Here is a 20,392-nt window from a genome sequence, read left to right as displayed (position 1 = left end):
CAAGCAGCGGCAGCGGCGCGGCGATAGCGGCTGCTGCTGCTGCTGCTTATCCATAGGTGACAGCGTCCCCTTTTCTTTTCCCATCCTCTGGCTCATTCCCCTCTCTTCAACCACTCTCGGAGCCACTGCCATCCCGGGGTTGCGATATGAAGAAGCCTCTCCGGGGTGGGCAGAGGCCGGAGCTGGCTCGCTCTTCCCCCAGGGAAGTGTGAAGAGGCGTTAGGGGGAGCTGGGGGGAGTGATCCGCGGAGCAAAGGGAGGGCAGCCGGAGATTTCCAGGTGAGCTCCCCGAGTTCTGCTCCCCGGGCACCTCTGCTCCACTGTGGTCTATTTATTATATATTTCTATGACATTTATTCACTTCACTTCCCCTTCACAGGATCATTGGCAAAGGCGAGTAGGTCTTGTGCTTGATTTTTTTTTCTTCCCTTGGGAGAGGAGGGCACGCGGGTAATGAGGATGGTGGTGACAGACCAGTGGGTGCGAAAAGGTTTCGACAAGCCCACTTCGGCCCAAGCTCAGGGGTGTGGGCGCGAGGTAAAGTCCCGCTGCAAGTAAAGCGATGGTACTAAAAAGAACATCCGAGCTGTATTGGGAGTCAGGGGGACGGCTTGGACTGTCAAAGAGAAGTGGAAGGTGGAACTAGTGACAGGGCTCTGGCCGAGGAGCGCGCTTTACCCAGTACTGGCGGTGACGGCAGGTGTAGGTGCAGCAGGGCGAACGAGAGAATCCGGGATGCCCTGAACTTTCTGCAGCCGCTCGCCGCCTTTGCTCCCTTAATTGAACTTGGGGAGGAGAGGAGTAAGGAAAGGGTTGGCGGTGCTACAACTCCTAAGGGTCGTGTAAGGGAGGTTTAAAACCATACAATCTTACTGAAGGGAAGTCAGGAATCCTACATTTTTTTTTTTTTTTTTTTTTTGCACCTCTACTGTTGGATGTCTACTATCAGCTTTACCAACTTTCTCCAGTGTATTTGGTCCCGGTGTTGAGTTACTCTGTTATGCCAGAAAGGAAACTTGGGATATTACTGCTTTCTTCTCTGTCAAAGCCCACGAACTCTGTATGCGTGTGTGCCTGAGTGTGCTCGGGTATGTGTGGTGGGGGTGGAAGGAGGGAAGGAGAGAGTGTAGTAAAAGGACAGGGGACAAAATCATATTGTTGTTGCTTTTTTTTTTCTTTTTCCCCCCAAGTGCTGATCTCTGTTACCACTGAGAAGAGGGTAAAGGAAGGTGGAGGTTCCGGAGCCCTTCTGCTGGGGGTGGGCAGGTGCAGAGATGTTTTTATTTTAGGGGAAGGTAAGATTGTTGGTGGATTTATTTTATTTTATTTTTCTTAGTTGCTAGTGTGTTGGGTAGCAAGGATAGTGGATGTGTTTCTACCCTTAACCCAGCCTAAATGCACTGCTTTTCTGTGAAACAGGCATGGACTGAAGCTTCCCGTTTGGAAAGTCAAATCTGCTATGATAGCTTCCCATACCCCCTTCCCCAACATTTCTGAAGTGTTTCCATGCACAGATTCCACTTCTCCAGGCTTTAGTGACAGCCCTAATGGGAACTAGGATGGGGAAGGAAAAATGTACAGCAGCACTAGGGGTTCAATGAACACTGACCCCTAAATAGGTAGTGGAAATCATGCAAGCAGCGTTAGAAGGAAAAGGTGCGATGGGCTTACTAGCACTAGGGCTGGATGAAGTGTCCCCAGTGCGAATATGCCGTTCTCTGAATCGTTTAGATAAGTGTTTTCTTTTTGAGGACTCACTGAGGTTTGCCCTAAGATTCTACCTTGCAGGAATTATATAGGTGATAAAAGACTGGGACCACTTCATCTCTCCATAAATACAGTTTTCATGTGTGCCTCCTAGATTGTCAAAAATCTTTTTATGTGAATTATGTCCTTGCCCAGCTTCTTGTGTTTGTGTATATATGAGTGTATATTTGCATGCCCTCTAGCATCACAGCAACCTATTCATTTGGGGATATTAGGCAACATAAAAATCAAATTCAGTGATTATTTTTGGATTCTCTTTCACCTTGTCTTTCCTTCTCATTGTGTCAATTCTATCTTTCTTGGGTGTCCTACTCCTTCCAACTATCCTTTTTTTTTTTTTTTTTAACACTTCACTAATACATAAGCTTCTGTTATACTTAATACAAAACCTTTTCATATGCATTTAGAGGTAAATAAATCTGGATAAGTTCTGTCCAAATGACAGGTTTTGCCAGGCAACTTGCATATTTTATTTGGTACAATTTTACAAAGGCAGGAATTTCACCCTATTCTAACTTCATAAGAGTCTTCCCTAATTAGCTTTCATTCCATTCCTTAAACATTTCTTTGCTTGCTTGCAAAGACACTACCTCTAGAGAACTTCTCTCTTTTTTGGATGCATAGCTGGTACCTGTGATGCTTCTCTGGTGGATGACCTGAGTCTCTTTGATCATGTCTGGGAAAGAATGGAAGCTTTTTCCATTGGTTATTTTTTTTAATGTATATGGTGATTTCTGTATCCTGAAACATGGGTAGGGGGGAAGATTACCAATTCAGGTATACAGTACATAACATAGCATTGCAAAGAGAGTAGATGCTCCATAAAGACTTGATTAATTGATATGTAGAACACTTTAAGGATTCTACATCTGCTCATTATAAGAAATATTGGAAGTTCAGAGTGTAGACATGTTCTGTGCCATTTTTTGGTTGTATTGGTGATTTCCCACCTACTTTACCAATTAGTAGTATATTTCCTTGCTGAATGAAAATTGAGGACAAAAAAGGGATATTGAATAATGGCAGCCACTGCTTCTAATTTATCTTATTATCTGGAATGGAATCTTATCTGTTAATCTTGATTGCTATTTAGTGACCTTTTGTAATCAATTCTGTATTGACACTATTGTAACTCAAGATATTATGATAGAGAACCTAATGAGGTGACACCAATAGAATTCTAAACTGAAAGTAAACCTATGGCATTTAGTACACACTTTGGTACAACTCTTGGCAATGGAATGTGCTTTGAAAAATCATATATGTCAGATTAAATATATTTGGGGGATATACACATTATCTGTTAACTGGATCACTCATCCCAAGTATCTTACTAGGTTCCTTAGTATTATAAAAATTTTAAAAAAGAGGTGTAATATTTCATGCATATTAGAATCTCCCTCTGTGAGCCCATGGGCATGTAATACCTCCTGTTGCATGATGTTTGTAGGACTCTGGGATCTGCAGTTTTGCTTTTCTGTGGCTGTGATACTTGCCTACTAACAATAGCTAGAATTTGCCATTAGTACTTTGGATATATAAAAGCAAACCATAGACTGTATTTTAAAAGATTACTTTAAAAAGTGAATTCCTGTTCATTCCGTACAATTGGTTGTACTAAAAATTAAAAAAGGGATGATGGAAGTGTAGATGCTTATAGAATTACAGATGTCTATTGAGTAGTAAGAGTGAAGTAGAATGAAAACAAACATATTTTAGCATATCATATTCATGTTTTAAATTTTTTCTTGCCTCTTAGAAAGGTGATTTGCATAAGGAAGTTGCGACAAAATAAGGGAGTATAAAATGTTGCCATGATTCGGACTTGATTTTTAGAAGTGGGAGTGGTAGGAGAAAGATTGTATCAAAAATACAAAATGTACTCATTGAAGAGAAAGATTGTATCAAAAATGTTGAACCCTTAGGAAAAGTGATTAATATATTAAAGTAGAATAGGAAGCAGCTGATATTATTAATTATTATTATTCCTCTTTTATTGAATGAAAAGATGCTGGATGTTTCTGAATAATGAGAATAGTAGGAGAGAAATGATTAATGAGAGTAAGGCATGAATAGAATTAAATCCACTGAACACAGGAGATAATAAAGGCTCATGTCACAGCAGGGTGGCCATTGTGCTTTACAAAAATGGACAGTTTGCAAAATTTATTTCTCTAACTCACTAGCATTATAAGATACAATATATTGAATAGCCATTGTAATACATAATACATGCCTGACCATAGCTTTTAATAAACACATCTTCTTAGGTTTGTGTCTATAATATCAGGGAAATGCAGTCATCTTCAAATTAAGAATTAGTTTCATAGAAGCAGTAGTTTGAACCTCATCTTTAGAAATGAATAGTTTTAAGTTAGGCTTTTATTTCTACATTTTCATCTTTGTCCCTGTCTCTAAATCAGATGCACATAAAACATTAAGACAGAACCATGGCATGTATTTTTTTTCATTTTTACTTTATTTTTTATTAATTTATTTATAGTTTTCAACAATCACTTCCATATGCTTTTGAGTTTTAAATTTTTCTCCTTCTCTGTTCCCACTCCCCCCCCCATGGTGTGCAATCTGATATAGGCTCTAAACATACATTCCTATTAAACATATTTTCACATTAGTCACATTGTAAGGAAGAATTAGAAGCAATAGGAGGAACCACAAGAAAGAGGAAACAAAACAAAATGGAAGAAAAATAAAAGAGCAAATAGTATGCTTTGATCTGTATTCAAACTCTACAGTTCTTTCCCTGAATGTGGATAGCATTTTCCTTCATGAGACTTTTGGAGATTCTTAGATCTTTGCATTGCTGAGAAGGGCTAAGTCTACCAAAGTTAGTCATCGCACAACGTGGCTGTTGCTGTGTACAACATTCTCCTGGTTCTGTTCACTTCACTCAGCATAAGAGTCTTTCTGGGTTTTTCTAAAGTCTGCCTGCTCATTGTTTCTTATAGCATAATAGTGTTCCATTATATTCATATACCACAACTTGTTCAGTCATTCCCCAATTGATGGGCATCCCCTCAATTTCAATTCATTGCCACCACAAAAAGAGCTGCTACAAATGTTTTTATATAAGTAGGTCGTTTTTCCCATTTTTATGATCTCTTTGGGATACAGCCCTAGAAGTGCTATTGCTGGGTCAAAGGGTATGCACATTTTTATAGCCCTTTAGGCATAGTTCCAAATTGCTCTCCAAAATGGTTGGATCAGTTCAAAACTCTACCAACAATGCATTAGTGTTCCAATTTTCTGAATATAAGAATATAGTGAATATATAGTGAACCATAAGAATATAGTGAATCACTTCATTTTTTTTTCCTGTAAATATGAGGCAAAGAGAAAGAGATCATATTAGGGCAGAACTCTGCCTATGGCCCAGTTTAGTCCAGGTACTGAAATCTATGTGGTCCTAACTACATATTCCACTGTTTCAACAATGTGGAATGCCTATTTAGCAAATATAATTAGTTAGAACAGAAGCTTCCTTCACTCCACCTGAGGCAGGACTATTACAGGTGAATTCCTTTCTGGGGCTTGCCCAGCCCTACTTCCTCTATCACAGGTGGCATCAATATCCTAGTATTTTCTTCCTATTTCTAACCATGGAAGTCAGTGTCCTAGGGGCTGTTGTATCTCTTTCTCCCAGAATACATAGAACAGTATTCTGGGTTCTTTTTTACTTATAAGGCCTTATGTCTTGGGGTATCCTCCCTTCAGCTGAATCCAACATTGATTGAGAGTGACTTTTCATACTTCTTGCTGAAGACCTATTTTATGAAGCCTTCCCTGGGTGCTAAAATTGTCATTTGTGACTCTAGTGTTGAGTAAGAAAGTTAAATATCTCACCAAGTATGAAACAAAAAAGTAGGTCAGTGCATTGTTTAAGAGGTGCTCAATTGTTAAGGTAGATGAAAATTGTCTTTGATATTGAACATTGATGACAAAGTAATGGAGGGCTAATTTGGAGACATTGTAACATTATTATATTGTGCCATTATTTATATTGTATGTCTGCATGTGAAGCAAGTCCTAGCAAGCATTTCCTATAAAACTCTGGGTAATTTAGCTAGTTACATAACACTTATTATAAGTAACATAACATTCTCAAGGAGTGTCTACTGTGAATAGATTAGTAAATTTCAAATGGAATGCTCATATGAATAAGCTGTCTAAATACAACTCAGGAAGGAATTAGTTGAAACTATCAGATTGGACAATTCAGTCTAATTAAGTTTGATACAAATGGATTTTTATTAAGTGCATTCCATGTGCTATGTCATGGGGCAAAGTAAAAAAAAAATCACTTCCTGTCTCTTCACAAGGAGCTTACATTCTAGTGGTGTAGCTACTTGTGTTAGTTTACAAGGTATCATGGATGCAAAACCTCTTTACTTAGAGGTTTCGGCATCAAATTTGGAAAGAAAGAGTACGTATAAGGTGAAAGCGTGGGTGTTCTGGTAAATGTTTAACAACTGGATCTCTAGAAAGTATAATGCACTTTTATGTTTAATATGCATTACAATCACTTTCTGTAGTCTAGACAATTAACAAAACAATCAAGTTTTGATTTGTAGAGTTCGCCAGTTTTTGAAGTGTAAATGCTCACACTGAAAATTTCACCATAGGCTCCTGTAATCCAGTTTGAACTGGCTCCAGCATACCATGGATGGAAGGGTATCTTTCTGTGTAATTTCCTCTTCCCATACCCCACTTATTCCCTATCCTTAGGGTAACATGGAGCAAGGCTGCATTAGGTAGCATGTGAATATAAGAATACTTTCATGTTTCTACTCTAAGACTGAAGGGGAAAATATCTTTTAACAAGGAGTAATTGTTTTATGCAGTCAGTGCATCAGTCATCATCTTTAGGAAAGTAAGAGAGGGAGAGAATACAATGTAGGTTATAAAATGAATAAAAAGTGGGGTTTGTATGTTGAGTTCACTTCTCAATCAAAATTTGTATTATACATTTTTTAAACCTGTGTTTTCAAAACTTTGGGTTCCAAATTTTCTCCCTTCCTCCCTCCCCACCCATCCTCATTGAAAAGGCAAGCAACTCAATAAAGGCTATACATGTGCAGTTATGCAAAACACTTCCATAGTAGACATGCTGTGAAAAACTAACTCTATTTCCCTTAATTCTATCCTGTCCCCCTCATTTATTGTATTCTTTCTTTTGACCCTGTCCCTCCTCAGAAGTATTTGCTTCTGATTAGCCCCTTTCCCAATCTGCCCTCCTCTCTATCATTCCCCTACTCTCTTGTCACCTTCCCTCCCCCATTTTCCTGTAGGGTAAGACAGATTTCCACACCCAATTGAGTGTGTATGTGCCCTCCTTAAGTCAAATCTTATGAGAATAAGATTCACTCATTCCCTCTCACCTTCCCTCATTTCCCCACCACTGTAAGAGGCTTTTCTGCTTTTTTGTGGGATAATTTACCCCATTCTACCTTTTCCTTTCTCTTTCCCCTAGTGTAATCCTCTCTCACCCCTTAATTTTATTCTCCAGATATGAGCCCTTCATCTTCAATTCATCCTGTGCCCTCTATCTATCTATCTATCTATCTATCTATCTATCTATACATACATACATATAATTTTTTTCCCTCCAACTATCCTAATACTGACAAAGGTCTCATGAGTTACAAATATTATCTTTCCATGGAGGAATGTAAACAGTTCAACCTTAATAAGTCTATTATGATTTCTCTTTCCTGTTTACCTCTTCATGTTTCACTTCAGTCTTGTATTTGAAAGTCAAATTTTCTATTCAGCTCTGGTCTTTTCATCAAGAATGCTTGAAAGTCCTCTATTTCACTGAATGACCATTTTTTCCCCTGCAGGATTATACTCAGTTTTGCTGGGTAGGTGATTCTTGGTTGTAATTCTATTTCCTTTGCTCTCCGGAATATTATATTCCATGCCCTGCGGTCCCTTAATGCAGAACCTGCTAAATCTTGTGTTATCCTGATTGTGTTTCCTCAATACTTAAATTGTTTCTTTCTGGCTGCTTGTAATATTTTCTCCTTGACCTGGGAACTCTGGAATTTGGCTACAATATTCCTAGGAGTTTTCTTTTGGGGATCTCTTTCAGGAGGAGATTGGTGGATTCTTTCAATTTCTATTTTGCCCTCTGGTTCTAAAATATCAGGGCAGTTTTCCTTGATCATTTCTTGAAAGATGATGTCTAGGCTCTTTTTTTGATCATGGCTTTCAGATAGTCCAATAATTTTTAAATTCTCTCTCCTAGATCTATTTCCCAGGTCAGTTGTTTTTCCAATGAGATATTTCACATTGTTTTCTAATTTTTCATTCTTTTGGATTTATTTTACAGTGTCTTGATTTCTCATAAAGTCACTAGCTTCCAATTGCTCTATTCTAATTTTTAAAGAAATATTTTCTTAAGTAATCTTTTGGACTTCCTTTTCCATTTGGCCAATTTTGCTTTTTAGGGCATTCTTCTTCTCATTGGCTTTTTGGACCTCTTTTGCTATTTGGGTTAGGCTATTTTTTAAGGCTTTATTTTCTTCAATATTTTTTGGGGTCTCCCTTAGCAAGCTGTTGAGTTGTTTTTCATAATTTTCTTGCATCACTCTCAGTTTTTCCTCTGCTTCTCTTACTTGCTTCTCAAAATCCCTTTTGAGCTCTTCCAAGGCCTGGGACTGATTCATATTTTTCTTGGAAGTTTTGGATGTAGGAGCTTTGCTTTGTTGTCTTCTTCTGCTTGTATGTTTTGATCTTCTTTGTCACCAAAGTAAGATAATATAGTCTGACTCCTTTTGCATTGCTTGCTCATGATCCCAACCAATTACTTGAGTTTTAAACTCTTTGTTAAGGTAAGAGTCTGTTTCTAATGTGGAGAATGTACTGTCCCAAGCTTTGGGGGTTTGTACAGCTGTTTTCAGAGATACTTCTAGGGACCTGAAAAATGTCAGTTTTTCCAAGGTGCTGTGATAAGGGGCAAGGGTTTTTCCTCTCCACCATCACAACAAGCTCCACCATACCAGCACTCCTCCTTGCCCCAGGACTGCTCCTCAGAACTGTGACCCAGATCCAAGCATGAGCAAAGCAAGAGATTCCTGCCTCAGCCCTGGCAAAGAGATCCTTGAAATCCCCCTCTGATCAGCCTCTCGATTCCCCCTCAGTCTGTGGGCTGGAAGCTCAGGATACAGCCACTGTTCAAGCTCAGGACTTGTGGCTGAGACCTAGCTTCTTCTCTCACTGCAGTCACAGACTTTTCCCACTGACCTTCTAAGTTGTCTTTGGCATTCAGGGGTTGAGAAGTCTGGAAACCTCCACAGCTGCCCATGATTCAGTCCTCTGAGGCCTGCTCCAGGGTTGCTGTGGTCTGCAGGCCCACACTGAACTGCACTCCTCTCCCAGCCCAGTGCTATATACCTTTCTGATCAGCCATCCAGGTTGTCTTGGGCTGGAAATTTGTTTTACTCTGTTTTTTTTTGTGGGTTCTGCTGCTTTATAATTTGTTTACAGACATTTTTTATAGGTGTTTGGAGGGATTTGGGGGAGAGCTCTAGCAAGTCACTGCTTTCCCTCCATCATCTTGGCTTGAACTATTCTTTTAATCTCTGCTTGAATATATTCAATGAGAAGGAACCCACCCTCTCCTTCAAGACAGTTCCTACCATAATGTGACAACTATAATTGCTAGGTATTTTTTTTTCCTGACACCAAGCCTAAATTCCTCTTTTTGAACTCCAGCCCATTGCTCTAGTTTTGTTTTCTATGGACAAACAAAACAAGTCAAATTAATCTTCAACATCATAGCTCTTCAAAATTCTTAGTTATTCAGACAAGTAAAACTCAACTATTCTCACAGGAAAAACCAAGTAGAGGAAGATTGTCTATTGTCTAATTTATAATATACAGTTCCAAAAATAACTCATAGAGATGGTCCATCAATACATACATCTTGGATAGACACTGCAAATAGAAAACTAAAACCAGAATTGAACAAGAGGAGTACAGAATTAGTTTAGAAAATTGCATACTTCTTTTTATGATTTTAAGTGTTTTGCTGAGAAGGTAAGTGCCTTGCAGTGTTCCTCAGATGGTATCAGAGATGGAACATAAATTCAGGTCTTCGTGACTCCAAATTTGTCTATGTCAGGCAGTATCAAGATATATTCAAAACTAGCTCTCTTCCTATTTTATTCAATCAATTCCTTTCAAAAAGGTTTTATCTTTCCATTGCCATATTTCAGTAATATCACTTCTCTTTAAATATTAATTATGCATAAAGTATCATATTTCCTTTTACTCATTAATAATAGCTTATCATTCACACGGTACTTTAAGGTTTGCAAATCCCTTGACAAATATCTCATTTTAGTCCTGCTACAACCCTGGAAGAAAGTTCTTCTTTTACAGATGAGGAACCCAAGACAGACATAGGTTATGTGACTTGCCTAGAAGTACACAGGTAGTAAGTGTCTGAGGCTGGATAAGACATAATTCTTACCTTGGTGTATAAACAGTTGAGTACATGATTATTGTATTATTGGTCCCCTTGTCATTGTCTCCTAACCCTAACTATTGCTTAGTTTTGTTGCTGTTGCCACCATTTCTCCTGTAACCTATTTTCCCAGAACCAAAGGCTCTGGTTTTGTATAGACCAAGTTCAAACAATTCTCTTTGTTTTATTCTCTCACCTACAGACTGTAAGAACATCATTTTGGGGCTCAAGTATAGTTCTCCAATTAAAAAAGGGGAAAGAGCCCTTATTCTTGCTTGGTCTTAGCACTCCTCTGGTCTAGGTACACTTCTGTTCCAAGAACTCAGCTTTATCCAGGACCTCCTCCCCTTCTTTTTAGGAAGCTTGATCCAAGAACTTGGTGTTTTCTAGGAACATCTCTGTGTCTAAAATATTCAGTCCTGGAATTCTTCCACTTGATAAGAAACTCTGTCTTTGCTCTGACACTGCTGTTTTACTGCTGCCAACCAACTTCTGCATCTCTGCATCTTCTGCCTTCACTCAGGAACCCTTGATGTTTCATTATTGGCTCTGTGGACATGTGGTTCCCTTCTCTTGGGGGACAAGTAATTTCTGGAGGGCTTGTGGGGACCACTCAGGCTTCCTTCAAGCGAATTGGAGTGTGTGTGTGTCTGTGTGTCTGTGTGTCTAAGCCCCAAACTCTCACCTTTATCAGTTCTGGTTTTATCTGCATGTCTGTGTCTTGTTTTTTTATCCCTCCTTGTAAAGGTTAAATCCAAATGTGTATCTCAGGAGTATGAATCAACCAGTTATCTTTAATGTGGAGGTAACTGTGAATGGAAATTTTAAAAATGAAAACTTTGGCTAGAAGTCTGGATAAACTTGTTCCAAATGAGAACTGTCTAAAAGTGGAATGGGACGCTGTCTTGAAGTGGTGGGCCATGGATATATTCAGACAGATGACTGCTTGTTAGACATTTTATAGAAGGAAAGTCTTTCATGTATGGGTTGGACTCAACCAGCTCATACTCCTCCCTGATTCTAAGAGCACTTAGGGCATGTGCTCCTTTTCCAGGAGACATTATCAATGGAAAATCAAAAGCCTTATTATTGTTAATACTGTTAATAAGCAATAAATATTTTAGAAATATAGTAATGAGATGTTTATTACCCTCTTTTTTCTTGTGTCTTGTCTTATTCTCTTTTACATCGAGTTTGATAATTCCCTCTTACCTCTAGGATCAAATGCATAGTACTCTGTCTTTTAAATTCCTTTATAACCTGGTCCTTTCTTACCTGTTTAGTCTTCTTAGACACTGGCCTTCTTGTTATTCCTCATGCAAACCACTCCATCTCTTTAATCTTTGAATTTTCACTGTCTATGCCCCATGCCTGGAATTCTTTCCCTCTTATGCTCTACCTCCTGCCTTTCTGTCTTGCTTCTAGTCTCAGCTAAAGTCTTACCTTCTTCAAGAAGCCTTTCCTTGTTGCCGTAAGTGCTAGTGCCTTCTAAGTTATCTTGTATCTATCATGATTTTACATCGTTGTGAATATGTTGTCTCCTCCATTATACTGTGAGCTCCTTGAGGGCAAGAAATGTGCTTTTTTTTGGCCTTTTTTTGTTTGTATTCATAGTAGTAAAGTGCCTGTCACATAGTAGGTATTTAATAATGCATGTTAACTTATTGACTAGCTCAGTAATTTTTTCTGTGTACTATTTTCTCTTCTCATAATTTAATACAAAACCTCCTTAATCAGATCAACTACTCTCCAAGAAAAACATACTTTTTCCTGTATTTAGGATCATTGAATTGTAGAGTAGTTAAAAATGTTAGAGATCACAAGTTCAAAGTGGGAAACAAGAATAAAATATGAGATTAAATGATGTATGTTTAATAGTAGTATGTTGACTTAGTTCTATTTTTCAACAATATAGACACATGTTGATGCTACTAGATTTTGGTCCTATGTCTTCTCTGCAAAACAATTACCAATATAAAAAGATACTTCATAGATTATCAGAAATGAAAAAGTTCCTCATAGATCAAAGAAATTTAATCCTTTACTCCAAATGAGGAAAACAGGGCCCAAGTATTTAACTTACTTTCCTAGAAACAGGGCTAGTGTTTATCACTCAATAGTTCAGTGCTATTTTTGAAAGTGGAAATCTCCTCAGAGAGAACAAGTTATGCTTCAAAATAGGACATTATCATTTTACTCTTTATGAAATCAGATTGTAGGATTAATCAAGACAAAAAGTAGATTATAAATGAAATGATGTAATGCAGGAAAAATGTAGTAGTTCCTCTCAGCTAGATTAATATTTTCAGGAATCTCTAAGTAAAATTGAGATTTAAAATTAATTTTAAGTTCATAGAATATTATCTATGTATTTTTATAAGATTTTATTTTCTAAGTACCTTGAAAATACTGTTTTTTGACCTTAAAGTTTTAGACAAAGGAAAAATGTTGGATGGATTATTACAGATAGTCTGTGAGTTTCTTTCCAAACCTGAGAATTTATAGTTTGCATTTCTGTTTTTGAAGGGATGGAAATAAGAGCAGTGGGCTGATTTCTGACCTTCATGATGAGTAGTGATATAATTTTGTGCTCTTCCTACTCATATTTAAGCACTTGGCACAGGAGAAAAAAAATTGGAAATAAGAATCCTGAGAAAAGCATGGAGTTTTGTGTACTGTAGACTAGAATTACGTATAATAATATAATATAATATAATACAATAACCAATTATGAAAAAATATATTAAATACATAAGGCTATTTTACAAGTCTCATTTTAAAAATTACATTGACTTGATTTTTAATAGTGATGAGTCTTTTGTAAGGTAGTTATAACATTTCAGTTTTTCCCCAAAAATAGTGTAGTCATCTATTTCTCAAAATATTTTTCATGATAACATGGGCATAATAAATTGTAATTACTGAGGATGCATACCATGGAAATACCATGTTAACATTTCATAATGTACATCGTGATTGCAACAGGGATGCTTTTCATTATAATATCTCTTAAGATCATTATAATTATGGTTTGCCTTGCCCTCATGACCTTTCAGTTGACATTCTACAGATCACCATTAATTAATAAATTTGTTTAATTTGGGGAAACATTTCAAAAATATAGATTTTAGCTTTGGTATATATTTTATTTAGAGATTAACTTTTATTCTTGATCAGATTTCTAAGTTATTTAAGTTAGATACATCTAATATTTACTTCATACTCACTAGTTTTGAATAGCAAAAAATGTCCATTAAAGATATTCTTTGCAAAGCATATGGCATCTAGATAGCTATTTTCAGTTTTCAGAGAGGCTAAACTATTTATTGTGGGGTTGGGTGGGAAGATGATTGTGAAATATACCAATTTCATGGTTTAGTCCAATCTTTTCTCTTCACTCTAAACATTTCCTTCTCCATCTGAATCCCCCAGGCTTATATTTCTTTGATCCTGCTGATAGTTCCTTCTCAAGTGGGGTTATTTGTCATTTGCCCTGAGAAATATCAAAAACCATCCATCTCTAGGGACTTTTTGGGTTTTTCTCACATCACATTTTTAGTTTCATAACTATTTTTTCTCCCTTGTAGTATCTCATAAACCCCATTCCTGATTTCATTTTTTCTTACTCAATACGCCTATCTTTAAACAAACAAACAAATGCCTACATTTAAACAAACAACAACAAAAACCCCCCATTATGTTCCTATATTTTAAAAATTTTACCTTTTCCATAGAACTCACTAAATACTCGTATAGGATCAGCAAACCAAATTCATGATCCCTGCCCATTCGCTACTGTGAAGAAGATAATTTTTCCTGCTCCATCCTTCAGAATTTCTAAATACATGGAAGATGGACTTCATAGTTCTTGTATTTGGGTCATTTAGCAGGAGTTCAAGAATGTTAAATCAGCATCTTGTTAATGATTTCTACTTTTAGAATACTGTATTAGACCCTGTGGTCAGTTGGCAGTTAGTGGAATCATTCCACTACAAATGCTATGCTTGTTGAGGAGGTGCCAATTTTACTTTCCATGTTGTTTTATTTAATCTTTAAATTAGACATTGTCTATGAAACACACACACACACACACACACACACCATATCACATCAAACCACACCACACCACAACTAAAGACTGGTCTTGAATTAACCCCAGAGTAACTTATTAGTGATCTTCATTTTTAAATGATTTTTTCAAACTATTTATTCTTATTTCTTCAGTAATATTTCTTATTTTCCATGGAAGTCCTACTCTGATGCCTCATAGTGGAATGGAAAGCTTTCAGAGGGACAAGTTCCAAAGCTCTGTTAGATTCTGAAAGACTTTGAGTTTGGACCTCTGTCATCAGCAAACAAGACTAGCAAAGTACAGAGTATCTATTCACCAAAAGGTTGACCACTAGGTGATAAATCTTTTCAGCCACAGCAACTACATAAAGAACATGTAATAAAGTAAGAGTGGTTGCAGTTTCTATTGGTTGCTGATCTGCATTGGTAAAGGAAGTTTTCTCATTGGGAGTTCTCTGTACCAATTAAATCACAAGGGCAGAATAAAGTGATAAATATTTTTAAACCCAATTTAACCACTAAGGAAATCTTGCATACCCTTTTCAATGCAATAATATTTATTCATATCCTTTCCCCTATTTATATTCTTAATCAGCTGTCTGTATTTTTTTTTTCAGCCTGGGCAGGGCTTAAGATCCATGAGCAATATGTAGTACAAAGCAGTAGTTTTATCTTATATACTCTGAGGTTGGTACAGGTATGGAGCTCCCTGATTCTGTTTGTGACTGTTTTTCAGAATTTTTTTTTGAGTCTGAAAACTTTGCTCAAAAATCTGCACCCCGTTCCTAATTGGTTTAAAAGTATGGATGTGTTCCCTTTTAGAATGTGAAATAGCTTGGGATGGCAAGATCCCTGGGTATATGTATAGACTAGGTTCTGGCATACCAGTTGATTGAGCAAGGAAATGCCTCAGAAGAGTGTAACATAACCCCTGTTCCTCTCCTGTTTGAGAGAATGGTCATATTGAGCAACATTGGGGTGGCCTAAGAAACTGCGGTTATCTATATCAGTAATATATAACACAAATAGTATGTCCTCTGGGATATGGAGGAATGATTGTGTATATTGTATAATGGTCTGTAATTTATGAAAATGATTACTATTTATAGATTTATAACCCATGTGACTTTCAAGAAGATAATTGTAAAAATATCAAAAGAATTTTTCAAAGTTTCAATAACATAATAGGATCATATACTTAGAGGTATAAGAGACCTTTGAGGGAATCTCAATAAACTATTTTATAGTTGAGGAAACTGAGGCCAGAGAGGTTAAGTTATTTAACTAATGTCACATAAGTAGGAAATAGCAGGGCTAAATTCAGGTCCCTGATCTTAATTAGTGCCCTTTCCACTCTATCATGTCATCACTCGAAGCCCTGTTATAATGCCTCATTACAGCACAAAGATGGTGTTGATTTCTTTAGGGCTATGTCATGGAGCTTGAGTTCTTGAAGGATCTAGAAATGGAAAAGGCTTTGAATGTGTTACAGACTGTGTTTTTTGTCTGCAGATCAGCCAAGTTAAATTTTAGACAAGGATATCATTAGAAATTTAGTTTCCATGAAAACATGAACTATGCCAGAGAAGACTGACAATTTCTCTTTCTGGAAGAAGCAACCATATAGTTGAAATATAGATCTAAGGACTAAAATAATTTCATGTATACTATGTAAATAACCATATATAAACATATAGCCACATACATAAAGTGCACATATGTTATATAGTACTTTTTGGTATTAGAGAAGGGTAAGTCATAAAATTTAAAAATTAGTAGCAACAACAATAACAACATGATATAAAATGCTGCATAGGAACATGGCTGAAATTCTGGCTCTGCTGCTTACTATCTATGTCATCTTGGACAAGTCACTTCATATCTCTATGCGTCAGGTATTCATTTCTAAAATAAGAGGGTAAGACTAGAGGGCATCTCAATTATCTTCCAGTTCTCAATATTACTACTAGAGTATCACAGTTCTATAAAGATTAGAGATTACTTTTTTATGAACATAAGAGTTGTGAGTGGTGGTTATCATCCATCCTATGACACATTCCACCTTAGGATATAGATTTATATAGATTTACAATCTGTACACAATTCATTTTTAAATTTAAAAAATGTGGGATCAGAACACAAACAGATCAGGGTGACCCAAGCAGTCATATCATAATTTCTGTTATGTATATGAATTTTTCCAGCATCAATGCTGTTCCTTCTATATTAAGACAATTTGGGCCATTTATTCTTAAAGTATCATTGTGCAGTATAATTCATTTTCTTTTAAAATAGTATTTAATTTTCCCCAGTTCTGTAAAAATAATTATAACATTTTAAAAAAAAATTTAGTCCCAAATTATCTTCCTCCCTTCACTGAAATCATATACTACAGCTTGTTCAGCCATTCCTCAACTGAGGTACATCCACTCAATTTCCAACTCTTTGCCACACAAAAAGAGCTGCTATTACAATTTACTTCCAAAACAGTACTGTGACTACCTGATTAGAAAAAAAATGATTCCTCAACCTGGATACTTTAAAAGACTAATAATGTCAAGAGCTGTTTAGATGAGTGTGGGGGAGTGAGGGGTGGGAAGGGATAGAGTTGGACTAAATAGCCTTGTAAAGTAAATCCAATATCTAGGAAAGAAGGAAATATGGACCCAGGCATGTGTTGTTTTTTTTTTTAAATAATGTTTGGTAATCCCATTATTGAATTGAATGCAGTAGTGAATTGAAGTGAATGCAGTAGTGTGAAGGCACAGGAGTTTTATCTCTACCATAAATATTATACAAGTAGATGATGGAGACTCTGCTAAATGCTGAAATGTAAATTGACAAAAGTATTTATCTCATAAATATGGAAAAATCTGAAACCCTCTCTTTCTGACAAATTCAGAAGATTATATGTTTGCTGCTGACATCAGGCATTCATGGACTAGTTGAGTAATCCTCATTCTCATTTTCTTGTTGGTTACTGGCTTACTTTTAATTGTATTCCTATGGATAATCAGTATGTTTTTTTTTAATAAATGCAACAAATAAGGAAAGTTTAACATTAAAAGTTATCCTACCCTTAATTCCTTTGAACTGATGAGATAACCCTTTATATTTTTCTCTATTCACATTCCATTGAGACCAATTGTAATTTTAGAATGAGGGGCTATTTGCAACAACATCAACAATAATGCTAAAAGTTGAAGATTGTCTATTTCCCCAAAAGAAGATGAATTACAAATAACAAACTGTCATTGATTTCTTATCTAGAAATAGTTGAATTCTAATTTTCTTATCATGTGGGGGGGAAATGTTGTTTTGAACATTGATGCTTTGTCAGTTCCTTCACAATAATTTGTGCAGATGATAATTATATATAAATTAATAAGCTGCTGGTGGAGATCTAATGATGCTACATGCTGTTTCTGATTTATTCCTGGGTTATTTGCAGACTGTTGGAATATATCAAGACTTATTTTTCAACATAACCTAAAAATTCTTAATTCCAAAAAAGTAACAGTTCATTAGAAAAAGCCATTTTCAAAATATTTTTGTTAAATAACTTCATTAAGTTAACTTATTTTAAATTACATTTTTTCCAAATAAGTGAAAATGATAAATATAGTTTATAAAGCAAATGATGAGGCTTTTTTAGGGAATTGACTTTATCATGAGGTAATTACTAGAAAATTTTTATAAAATCTTCAAATAGGAAGACTATCAATAATCCCAGACTTTATTATTATTACTTATTATTATCATTATTGCATTTTATTGTATTTTCGGGTAGCCAAAGTATAATGCTTTTTGAGCTTGTGGTCAACTAAAATGATTTTTTCCCTTCTTTTACAAGAATATTTCATCCAACTTTCCCCTTCCCTCCCATCTAAGTGACTTTTGGCATTATTAGTCTTTTAAAGTCTCCAGGCTAAGGAATCATTTTTTTTCTTTTATTTAACATTAACATCTCTATTACAGAATGACTCTTCTTGATCATTTTCAAATGCCTCACAAAGTAGCTCATTCCAATTTGCCCAGTCAACTGTATTTGATAGAAAGATGATGTAAAGATCTTTCTTATATTAAGCTTTGTGCTTTTTACCCATTCAACCTATAATTGCTTCCCTCATCTACATAACAACTCTTTGCACATTTTGTTTATAAAATTAAATAATTTTAATGAATGAAAATCTATTTTATTCTTTTCCACCTGGAGTCTCCCCTCATTGAAAAAGAAAGAAATACAAAACTGTCCTAACATATATGTATAGTCAAACAAAAGAAATTCCAAAATCTACCGAGGATGCCCCAAACTTTTTGCTATCTTCTAATACCACATCTCCAGTTGCTTTTCAGATATCTCAAACTGGATATCCAGTAAACATCTTAAACTTAACATGTTTAAAATGCAGTTGATAATCTTTGCCACTAAGTTCTCCCCCTCTCTTAATTTCTCTGTCACTGTAGGTAGCAACACCATCCTCCCAGTTTCTTAAAATCCCAACAAGGGTGTCATCCTCATCTCCTCACTATCTCTCACTCTCCTGTTATCTAATCTGTTGTGAAAGTTTTGATATCACCTTTTGAGAATCTCTTGAGTACACTGCATTATCTCCTCTGACACTACCACCAATCTAGTGTAGGACCAAATCACCTAATGTTTGCACTACTGTAATAGCCTGCTGCTGGGATTACCTGCTTTAAGTCTCTCCCCACTCCACTCCATCCTCCATTCAGCCTCCAAAGTGATTTTCTTAAAGCACAGGTCTGACCATGAAATCCCCCCTCCCCAGGCAATACACTCAGGATCAAATATAAAATCCTGTGTTTGACAGTCAAAGCCTTTTATAACATGGCACCTTCTTACTTTTCTGGTTGTCCTTACACCTTATTCTCTGACAGGTATTCTTTGATCTAGTGACTCCGGTCTTCTGGTCTTCTTGCTGTTCCATGGACAAGACACTCCATTTCTTGTCTTTGGTTTTTTTTTTTTTTTAAATTGTCCCCAAAACCTGGAATGCTCTCCTTCCTTATATCTACCTACTGGCTTCCCTAAATTCCTTAAAATCCCACTGAAAATTTTACCTTCTACAAGATTTTCCAAATCCTTTTAATTTTATTGCCTTCTCTCTCTTAAATATTTCCTTTTTACCCTGTATATAGCTTGTTTGTACATCCGTGTTTGTTTATTGTCTTCCCCCTTTATACTGTGAAGGCAGGGAGTATGTTTTTGTATCCCCATCCCTTAGCACAGTCCTGCCACATAGTAAGCACTTAATAAATGTTTATTTACTGACTGATTGAAATTCTTTCAGTGGCCATGTACCAAAAATATTTCTTAATCTGTACCCTGAGGGTATCACTTCTATGTAAGGAGGTGCTTTATCATGCTTCATCCTCATTCACATGGAAATATATTTCCATAAATTGTTCAAGATCCTTCTCTGCTTAGTCTTTGATTCTCTAGGCTGAACATCCTTAAGTCTTTCAATTATTTCTTAAATGACATGGTTCTGGGTTCTTTTATCCCCTGATCACCATCTTCTGACCTCTCTAGCTTGTTCATGTCCCTCTAAAATTATGTCATCCAGAAATGAAAATAATATTCCAAATTTAGTCAAACCATGGTAAACCAGTGCTATTACAACTTTTTTTTTTGTTTTCTGAACTTCATAGTTCTATTGATGGATTTGTATTTTGGGGTGGCCAAAGTGACAACACTTTTTGAGTTTGCAGTCAACTAAAATATTTTTTTTCTTCTCAAATGAATTGCTTTTAAGCCAAATTTTCCTCATTCTGTATTGGGGCTGTTGATTTTTTTTTTTTGAGCCTAAATATATGCTTTTAATGAGATAAGATTAAATAGGTATAAATGTAGTTTCATTCCATCATTCCAGTTTGCTGAAATCTTTTTTGGATTCTGATTCTGTCATCTAGCATATTATATATTCCTTTCAGCTTTGTGGCATCTATAAATTTGATAAGCATGCCAACTATGTCTTCATCCAAGTTATTGATTAACAAAAAGAGGACAGAGCCAGGAAAGAGTCATGGGGTAAAGGC

The 20,392-nt window shown here is 36.2% G+C and overlaps 1 protein-coding gene across 1 annotated transcript in view; it reads left to right on the top strand.

The window, feature by feature from the left end:
* Nucleotides 1-212: 212 nt before the first annotated feature.
* LOC114045873 (polypeptide N-acetylgalactosaminyltransferase 13) overlaps nucleotides 213-20,392 on the top strand; it is an 816,024-nt gene continuing 795,844 nt past the window's right edge. Inside the window, exon 1 of the mRNA XM_027866047.1 lies at nucleotides 213-279. The gene's annotated coding sequence lies outside the window, so the exon portion shown is untranslated. The remainder of the gene's footprint in view (nucleotides 280-20,392) is intronic.

Source organism: Vombatus ursinus, unplaced genomic scaffold, assembly GCF_900497805.2.
Source record: "Vombatus ursinus unplaced genomic scaffold, bare-nosed wombat genome assembly UNPS02014779.1, whole genome shotgun sequence".
NCBI lineage: Eukaryota > Metazoa > Chordata > Mammalia > Diprotodontia > Vombatidae > Vombatus > Vombatus ursinus.
Note: the sequence above shows the minus strand (reverse complement) of the source record. Positions and strands in the feature narration are given on the sequence as shown.